The sequence below is a fragment of the Strigops habroptila genome, chromosome W, assembly GCF_004027225.2.
Source record: "Strigops habroptila isolate Jane chromosome W, bStrHab1.2.pri, whole genome shotgun sequence".
In the NCBI taxonomy this organism is placed as follows: Eukaryota; Metazoa; Chordata; class Aves; order Psittaciformes; family Psittacidae; genus Strigops; species Strigops habroptila.
This window is the reverse complement of record NC_044301.2, coordinates 29563986-29573799: the sequence shown is the minus strand read 5'-3', so window position 1 is coordinate 29573799 and position 9814 is coordinate 29563986. Positions and strand designations below refer to the sequence as shown.

At 45.7% G+C, this 9814-nt stretch overlaps 1 long non-coding RNA gene across 1 annotated transcript; it reads right to left on the bottom strand.

Moving 5' to 3' along the window:
• Nucleotides 1-243: 243 nt before the first annotated feature.
• LOC115619221 lies at nucleotides 244-3427 on the bottom strand. The gene is made up of 2 exons (XR_003994957.2): nucleotides 3157-3427; nucleotides 244-1088 (listed from the first exon to the last, which is right to left on the bottom strand). It is a non-coding gene; the product is annotated as an uncharacterized LOC115619221 (long non-coding RNA).
• Nucleotides 3428-9814: the final 6387 nt, after the last annotated feature.

The window sequence follows — 9814 nt, the reverse complement described above, 5'->3', positions numbered from 1 at the left end:
GTTAAAATAAGCAGTTTAGCTATGTCAAACCGTTCTTTAATAAAGTGTATTTTATGTTTGTTATTGTCTAGTTCATAGGTTTATGAGGGTTTCCATTTGCTTGGGTTATTATCAATAACAAAACTAACGGTATACCAGAAAAAAAAGGTGTCTGTTAATTTTGCCAATTTAAGTATATTTTTACCAGTCCTGGGGAAGTTCGGCTATTGCTGCTTTTGTGTCCCATAGTTCTGGTTCTTTTCTCCACAGTTTGTTCCTCCTCTGCCTCGCCCGTCGACTCGGTTGCTTCGAGCCACGGGGTGTACCATCTTCTCGGCAGCAAGGGAATTCTTCAGGAGAACAGTTGTTTCGGGCTTTCTGCCTGTTTATATAGGCTTCCCACTTTGCAGCTTTAACTAATGGGGCAAAGTAAGACACGGTCAGTACTTCCCTTCTGCATTTTATAACCAAAATTTCAGCTACAAAGGGGACTGGTTCGTTGGAGTGGTAGCAATAATATTGAGGGTTTATTCCTTTGGCAAAAATTTCCCACCACTCATGGGATTCCCGAATAATTTCTTGTTTAGACTCTAATTGTTTTAATTTCCACTCAGTGAGAGTTCTTTGGATTTTCCAACACTGTGTGCAAACTCCTATTGGAGGGTATCCACATTCACAATGTGTCTACCATTTATCCTGGCATACCTTACACCTAAAACAAGCAAATGGATAACAATTGCAGTTCAAATCATTACACCCACCTAATTCGTATATCTAGAGTGCATATATTATTTACATCAACATATCTTCTATATTTAATATTGTGAGGTTGCATAAGTTTAGCAATTTCCTTCAACACACTTTGTACGCTTCCATATATAATAGAAAAAAAGAGAAATAATTATAGCAAATATAAACAGCAATACACACTTTATACCGAAAGGTAATGCGGCAAAATAATCAAATAAAGTCTTTATCATTACGTTATCTTTTCAGGGTTATCTTGGTGTCACCTGGAGTACTGATTACTTTCCAGTGGGGTCTCGTCACTGGGCCTTTAATGCGACTGGCATGAGTCCATCCACGCTCAGCAGTTCGGACAGCTGTTTCTGTTGTAAGCAAAACAAGATAAGGTTCCTCCCAATTGGGTTTTAGGGTTTCTTCCTTCCACACTTTAATCAATATCCAATCCCCAGGTTTAACATTATGAATTTTTAAGTCCAACGGGGGTCGTTGTACAATCAGTCCATGTTCCCAAAGCTTGTTACGATGTTCTGCTAATTGTGAAACATATTCATTAATCACACGGTCTCGAATTAAAACATTTGTTTGTGGACTTTCAATTCTATAAGACATTCCATACACCATTTCAAACGCTGATATTCCTACATCTGCTCGGGGTCTGGTTCTGAGAATTAATAGTGCCATGGGTAGGCACTTAATCCATGATAATTTGGTTTCTATCATTAATTTAGTCAAAATAGTTTTGATTTCTCCATTTATCCTTTCAACTTTTCCCGAACTTTGTGGATGCCATGGTGTATGGTATTCCCACTTAATCCCCAAGCTTTCAGCTAGATCTTTAACAATTTTTGACACAAAGTGTCTTGTGCTAACAATCGATCAATTTCTGGTTTTAATCCCCTCCGTCCTTCTAGGGATATGGGATATTGCCTTACCCTCACAGGTATGTGGGGTTCGGAAAGTTGGATTTTAATCGGTGGGATTTTCAGTCTACTAATTGTGTCCGGAGAGTACCAGACATCGGGGTTAATTTGTTTTTGATCATCCACGGTTAAAGGATAAGCAGACACTGTTAGCTCCTGATTTTTCACTTTAATTTCTAATTGCAATTCAACAATTAAATCTCGTCCTAACAGATTAAATTCTGCTTCAGGGACGAGCAAGAGTTCACCCATTCCAAATTTATTTTCAGTTTCGAATACCACATTTTTGATTTTGCTTACTTTAAAGGGTTCTCCTTTTGCCCCAATTACTTGTACCTTTTCAGGGGAAACTTTACATCCCTCAGGTATTTGCTTAATAGTTGATTTCTCAGCCCCAGTGTCTACTAAAAAGGTGAACTCTTGTTTATGGGGACCTATTTTTAATTTTATCAAGGGCTCATGATGACTCCGGTCCCCTAAGATATAGAGCCCCTGACTCTCTGCTTGGGGTCCCTGGGCATGTTGAGCATCCCACAGTCTCATTCCTGCTCGTCTAATCATATCTCTTTCCTCGGTAGTAAATAATTGACCAAGGATAGATTGCATCTCATCCCAAGTATAAAGGTTTGGTCCCAAAAATTGATTTAATCTTTCTGCCACTCCCAGTGGGTCCTCAATTAAGTTTCCCATTTCGGTTCTTTTAAAATCTCGTAGGTCAGCCGAGTTTAGGGGTACGGAAATATATCCGATCACAGGTTGAGGTCCCCCCATGGGTATTTCCCTTAGGGGGTACATCTGAGCTGCCCCTTTTTGACTTCTAGTTACGCGTCTAGGAAGAGGGGGAGACCCTTGTTCCGACTCTGGTGGGGGAGTGGGCGCTCTGGGGACTTCTGCGGGAGCAGGAGGAGGAATGTAAGGAGGGGGGGTTAGAAGGGTTTCATCTAACTCTTCCTTCTTTTTCTTTTGTTTAGTTTTTATTTCATTCAGCGGATAAAGTCTAGCTCTCGGTCTTTCTAGCCACACTTCCCCATATTGACTCTCCTCCGGGTTAAGGGGTTTTTTATTATTAACCCAGAGGTTTAATTGCTGTCTTACCCAATCTTCTTCTGACCCATAGACTGGCCAAAAGACATTTTTAGAAATCTTCTTCCCTCCCCATATCTTAGTACAATATTCTATCATTTTTTGCTTATCTTTCCCTAGGGTTCCAGGGAAATATCTCCAATTGTCTAAGATATATGCCAGAGGGGTATTTTTAGGTACAGTGTGTACCCTCCCCATGGGAGTCGAAGGCTTGCTGCCCTTCGCCCCCATCTTCTGGATTATCCACAAACACACACTCACTTGCTCCCCTTATTCCTGGCCCAGTCCCTCGCGGGAGGTGGGAAACGCAGTACTAAAGGGTCCATACTCGCTTGGTTCAGTATATCGAACCTCTCGTTCGTTATAATCCAGGATACCCAATCCCGCCCGAACGGCGAACCCGCGAACAACTTCGCAGTATACTTACGCGTCCTGCGTCTTCGTCCGGACTCCCGTGCACAGAATTTTATGGGATTTTACCGGTCCTTTTTTTTGCTCAATATCCTAGAATTTAGGTTCGTCGGTAAGGTTGGAGTGAGCTGTTGGTCGCGGGGCCGCGAAATGTCGCGGGGCGCCTCCCCGGAGGACCAAAGCCCACCGTTCCTTATCCGAGTCACGGCACCAGAAATTGTCATAAATTGTGACCACAACGGATCATAATCCAATTAAAATTTTATTAATTATAGCAAGTAGAATATGAGCAAAAACAGCGCTGGACGACAGGGGAGTCTGCGCTCCGCCACTGCCGTGCTGAGCAGTTCAAACAGTCCCTTTTTATACATCTTTACTTCCGTGTTCATGAAGTAGTGGAGGTACTCTGCGCGTGCTTCAGTTGTTGTTAGGGGGTCGTTTTCTACCTCCTGGTGGTCGTTGAGGCCGAAATAAGAAGTTTTTCTCCTTTATCCCATAGTTGACCCCTCATTCACATGTCCTTATCTGGGGTTGTTTGTCCTGTTTCTGTCGGTTCCTGGAAGTCTGGCGGTTATCTCGCGATTGTGGTTATCTTATCTTACTCAAGCAGTGTCCGGGTTTCTGTTTGCATAAGCGATTTCACATCTTTGTTGCCTAACCTTTACATTGAGCTTAACATAAATCTTAATAAACAATATTCTAGTCCATAGTTTCTCACAAAAGCAAGGGAGATGGAAAAGAGACAGAGGTGATAAAGAAAGGAAAAGAAAATAGAATATGTGAACAGACACTTGAAAAATAAAGAGAAAATTCAGGGGAGGAGGCAAAAAAAAGCAGAAAAGAAAAAGAATAGAACAGAAAAGGAAAAATCCACCAAAATGTTATAGAAGAGAAAGGAACGCTGCACTAGAGCCAACAAGGTGATACAGCCCAAGGAAAACTGAGTGGAAAAGAGAAGGAAAGCAACACAAATTATTTTTTTCCAAGCTTTTGACACAGCAAGCAGACTGACAATAAACTGCAGCCAAACATACCTGGTTATTGTGTGATTACCTGCAGCTGCAGAGGACACCACAGATTTTCTTTGTGAGCAGTCTCCACACAGTACCAGTCACCAGATTTACTTTGGAAAGCTTGGCTTGTGGAGCTGCCAGCATGACCACAAGAACTCAGGGCACCACCCATTGGATACTACCAGAATGTCATCGTTCAAGACAAAAATTAAACATTGGGCATTTTCCTACCTGACATGCTCTACAGCTAGTGCTGTGTGGTCAAGCTCTCCTGACTCATAATACACAACCCACAGCTCCTGCAGTAGTATCTTACACTCCTTCAGCTCCAAGAGCTGCTGCATGCACTCCAAAGTAAAGGTGCTGTCCAGCAACTCACACAGGAAAGGCTCACTGAGTTGCACAACTGCTTTCAGAGCTGAATACTCCACATCAACCACCTGTGGGAACAAATAGTTCTTAAAATTTCTTGGAACCTTAGATACAGCTGATGAGGGCTAACATGACATGCATACGTCAGCAGGCTGTACTCAAACATGTAATGGAACTGCAAGTTTGAACATCCAAGGTTTACACAAAGATGTATGACTTGGACATTGAGACACCTAGAAAAGGAATATCCCAAACCAGCAATCTTCAGTGGGTCTGTGACAGGAGCACACAATGCAGAACAGCTACTGTCAGTACCAACCAAGATGGGTTAAAAGGAAGAATTTTATTGATAAAAAAAAAAAAGAGAAATGATCGGACTACGTTACAACAGCCAGCTCTGGACCAAGTACTTATTCCCTCTGTGCCCACAGCTTGCTCACACTGACTCAGTGTTCCCCTTCCAGTTTCAAGCAAGTACCCTTTAAAAAAATTCCCATTGCTCTAGCCATCACTGGCAATTAGATACGAAAGCATTACTATTTTCCACGAGCTTGTAAATTTATAAGTGATTGGTCTGTCAGAGGTAAATGATGTTAATTGGAGACAAATGCCTGAGCATTGTCTCTCACTGAGCAACTGCATTTCATTTACCACAACATGTACCTCAAACATACTAGCGCACCAAACTGTCTGCAATCCAAACGGTTCAAGGACCTTCACCAAGTACTCAGCTGTGAATTCTTTCACTTCAGAAACTTTGCAGTCAGATAAAGAAATTGAAGACAGTACATTTATGCAAAGAAAAAAAGTCCTCAAGTTCACTGGAAAATGAAAGTCAAGACAGTTGAAATGTTCCTCTGTCACATCTAAAGTTTGAATTCATTCTGTTTTGTTCATGATAACCAACAGCATTTTTGCTGCATCTCTCTCAGAAAGCTGGAGAGTCATCTGTTTTGTGTTTCTCTGGAGGAAGAGATCCGGTACTCAACCTTCCAGGTACTGAAGGTCTCAGTGCCAGTGGTATTAAACAGGTAGCCTGTACCTTACTAAATACAAATAAGTTCTAGTAAGATGTTCTGGGTTCAGCTATAGCAATCATTTTTGTCCTTCTTAGTACCTGGTGCAGTGCTGTGTTTTTGACTTTCAGCCTGGGAACAACGCTGATAACACTGATGTTTTTAGTTGTTGCTAAGTAATGTTTACTCCAAACAAGGACTTTCTCAGTCTCATGCTTTGCCAGGTAGGAGGGGAAGCCGGGAGGAAGCAGAGACAGGACACCTGACCCAAACTAGCCAAAGGGGTATTCCATACCACAGCACATCATGCCCAGTATATAAACCGGGGGGAGTTACCTGGAAGGCTGAGATAGCTCCTCAGGTCGGGCTGAGTATTGGTTGGCAGGTGGTGAGCAATTGTATCCTCTCCCCTTATTTCCCTTATCATTATCATTATTAGTGGTAGTAGTAGTGGGTTTGTATTTTACCTTAGTTACTGGACTGCTCTTATCTCAACCCGTGGGAGTTACATGCCTGTGATTCTCCTCACCATCCCTCCGGGAGCAGGGGGAGGAAGAAGGGGGGGAGTGAGGGAGCGGCTGTGTGGTTCCGAGTTACCGGCTGGGCTTAAACCACGACAGTTCTTTGTGGCGCCCAACGTGGGGCACGAAGGGCTGAGATAATGACAGATCTGACCAGAGTGTGTCTAATCATATTTGTGATAAGCACTCATTGTTACTACTCGTCACAATGTTGATTTATTTGCTCTCAGAGTTGTTGCACTTGATCTCAGAGTTTCAGCATGTCCTACCTTACTTAAAGCAAGTATTTGCTGTTTTAGTGTTTATCGCCTGGTGGGCCTGGGCTAAGGTTCTTGTTTCACTGTACTTCATGGTAATGACTTGTAATACAAAAGACTCATTGATCATGAAACTGGTCTGGCTTGCGTTCCCAGCATGGTCACCACCTCTATACCTTGGGAGGTATATAATGAAATTTTTTAGCAATTACATATCTTTTTTTTTTCCTTGGGGGGTCAACCTATGAAGGAGACATTCCCTTACACCCCCCGCTCCCCCACCTGCTGATTGTGCTGAGGATCAGCATGTTGGCAAACATAAGGAGTGTGTTTTATGAGTAACTGCATTTTCTGTTGTGGTCAGGGTTTGGGCAACTGCTGTGCTTGTCACTGGGGTTGGTGTAGCTGCTGTGCTTGGAGTTGGAGTAGCTGCTTTGTCTGTTTCTTTGCCATCAGATCCAGAGACATCTTTCTTCCTTCGAAGGTGCTGGATAGCATGGAGCAGGGCTCTGTAGGTGTAGGCCAAGCCCCAGCATGTTGCAGCAAGTTGTCCCTCTCTGGTATAAGCAGAATGACAGCACACCTCGTTTAAGTGTTTTACTAGTTTTTCCGGATGTTGCACTTGTTCAGGGGTGAAGTTCCAAAGCACTGGAGGGGCCCACTGGCCTAGATACTTGCCCATACTATCCCACACACCCTGCCACTCATGACTGTCCAGCCTCAGGGAAAATCTCTTGGTGGTCCTCCTATATCATTTTCTAACCCTAGACCAGACTCGAACCCGATACTGCTTAACTTTTGAGATCAGATGAAACAGGGTGTTCTCAGGGTGGGATGGCCGTGGGTAAAACACACTCTCTACGTGTGCCAACATGCTGATCCCCAGCACAATCAGCAGGCAGGTCTCAAGGGTATTCAAAGGTCATCCAAAACCTTCAGAACTCTCAAATGTTGCTGTAAATAGCCTGGTGGGGGAGCGGAGGGTGTGACGGAAAGTCCCCTTCATAGGTTGACCCTCCCAGGAGGCAAAAAAAGATATATAATTGCTAAAAAATTTCATTATATACCTCCCAAAGTATAGAGGTGATGACCATGCTGGGAACGCAAGCCAGACCAGTTTCATGATCAATGAGTCTATTGTATTACAAGTCATTACCATGAAGTACAGTGAAACAAGAACCTTAGCCCAGGCCCCCCAGCCAATAAACACTAAAACAGTAAATACTGGCTGTAAGTAAGGTATGACATGCTGAAACTCTGAGATCAAGCACAACAACTCTGAGAGCAAATAAATCAGCATTGTGACAAGTGACTATTAATCTGAAACAATGAGTGCTTATCACAAATATGATTAGACACACTCTGGTCAGATCTGTCATTATCTCAACCCTTTGTGCCCCACGTTGGCCGCCACGAAGAACTGGTACAGGTGTCCTGTCTCTGCTTCCTCCTGTCTTCTTGTGCCCCTCCTCACAGGCAGAGCATGAGACTGAAAAGTTCTTGATCCGAGTAAGCATTACTTAGCAACAACTAAAAACATCAGTGTGTTATTAGCACTGTTCTCAGGCTAAAGTCGAAAACACAGCACTGCACCAGCTATTAAGAAGGAGAAAAACGACTGCTACAGCTGAACCCAGGACAGTGATAAAACTGGTTCCCAACATATTTGTCACAGCACACTTAAAAATACCATCTAAATCTACTGCCAGTTTTGCAAAGTGAGGTCTCAGACATACCGCATTCCTCTAAGTTTTGTGGACAGGAGTGGCCAGGCACAGCAAAGAGCCTTTCTCAGTGCTGAGCGGCTGAGGTGGCCGCAGCCCGGCCTGCGCTGGGGGCTCGAGGCCAGAGCTCACCAGAGGCACAAGACGTCCGCCCAGGCACCGCTGCCCCACCGGCGCCACGGGGCAAGAACTGTGTGGGGCATGGCGGACAGTAACCATCACCCAAGGGCCCTGCAGACGGTAGGAAAGAGCGGCAGGTACGGTGTCGGGCATGAGCCACAGAAACAGGACTGGAGACTACCCCACCAGCGACAGCATGTGAAGAGAGAACTGGGAGAGCCTTCGGGAGAGTGAGTGGGCAGCCGTTGGGGAGCTGTTAGGAGGGCGGGCGGCCGTTGGAACCGTTACTCCATGCGCTTCCCAGGACGGGCTCGTGAGGGAGCCCGCCAGCGGGCAGCAGGAACGGGACTCTCCCACCCGCAGCCCGCGGCAAGTTTTGCCAGCCCGCCGCGCCGTGCCTGACCCCTCCCTCAGCCGGCGGAGGCTGTGGCGGGGCTGTGGCAGCGGCAGAGCCGCGCTGAGCAGCGGCCGGGCGCGGGGCGCGCCGTGGATCTCCGCCGGGAGCCATGGGCCAGGACTTGCTGTGGCTCAACCACTCCGGCAGCCCGCGGGCGGCGGGCAGCGGCTGTGCGGTGGGCCCTTCGCCGCCGCGCTCCTGGCGGTGTTCATTGGGCTGATGGTGCTGGCCACAGTGCTGGGTAATGCCCTGGTCATTTTTGCGTTCGTGGTGGACCGGAGCCTCCGCACGCAGGGCAACTTCTTCTTCCTCAACCTGGCCATCGCCGACCTCCTGGTGGGTGAGTTCCGGGACGCCGGGAGGGGCAGAGGGCAGCGGCCCGCGGCGCTGCCGGCGTCACCACCGAGCTCTGTCCGCAGGGGGCTTCTGCATCCCTTACGTGCTGACGGGCGAGAGGAGACTCGGCAGGGGCTTATGTAAGCTGTGGCTGGTGGTGGACTACCTGGTGTGCACCGCCTCAGTCTTCAACATCGTCCTCATCAGCTTCGACAGTCCATCTCTGGCACCAGATCGCTAAGGGCCGGGCAGGGGGCGGGCGGGTGGGCTGCCCAGTCAAGCAGGAGGATTTGTTTCAGTCACCAGGCTCTCAGCCCCATCACACCTCACTCAACCGCCCCAGCAGATAGGGGGGAATCAAGGCAGTTCCCCTCGGTCCTGGAAATAGTCCTGGTAGCGATCAGCTTTGGCACAAAAGACATTTCTCACTTTTACATTAGAAGAGGTACTCCACTTTACCAACAAGCACAGTGTTAGGTGGTGCTGTTCCAGCTGAGTACAAGAAAAGTTTCACTCTTCTACACCCACTGCTTGGTTATTTTTCAGCGCACTGTTGTACCCCCATTTCCTTAAAATGTTAATTTAGCTTGATTTCTCATTCTAAGTCACACTAAAAGACGATTATACTTTTTTGGCAAACAGTACAAAGAAGCTACAAGATAAGTGTAATAGTTTATCTGCAACTTGGTCTTTTACCAACTTCTTTTTGAAGAGGGAGAAAGGAACAGATTCATTCTTAAACAGTCAACACTCAGAAATCCTTTAGTTTCTAGGTCCTGAATTAGCCATGAATTTTGCTTTCATCAACGAAACTCATGACTCTAGCAGTAGCATAAATATAAAGTGGATGGTTACAGAAACAGAAAGGAAAAATGGTTATAGTAAATTATAATAACCAGCCACTTTAAAGTACTTCAA